Here is a 399-nt window from a genome sequence, read left to right on the forward strand (position 1 = left end):
ATTATTCCATATGGCTCATACATTATTAATTAATATAAAAGTATTTTTTTCCATAATAGATGTTTTAAAGTAATTTTCTTAAACATTTTTAGAAAATTACTTAAGCTCCGCTGAACCAGAAACGCTATATTATGTATGTTTATTGTTTAATCTAGGATTCAAGTGATTTAACTGAAAAAAACAACTTTATTCTCATCCATGAGAAAACCTCTTTAGAGTCTTCTCTCTCGCACAGTCGTACATAATAATATCTTGGCTTTTAAATTACTTCTGCATGGAATATAAAATAATATAATATGTGTTGTAATCCATATCTATATCTATTCTATTCTGTTGTTCTGTGATTCTTTGGCCCTATCCAGTCTTACAATATCGTCAATATCAGCTTTGAAACAACCT

Source organism: Diuraphis noxia, unplaced genomic scaffold (genome assembly GCF_037042655.1).
Source record: "Diuraphis noxia isolate RWA-SAM2 unplaced genomic scaffold, SU_Dnox_SAM2 contig0004, whole genome shotgun sequence".
NCBI classification, from domain to species: domain Eukaryota; kingdom Metazoa; phylum Arthropoda; class Insecta; order Hemiptera; family Aphididae; genus Diuraphis; species Diuraphis noxia.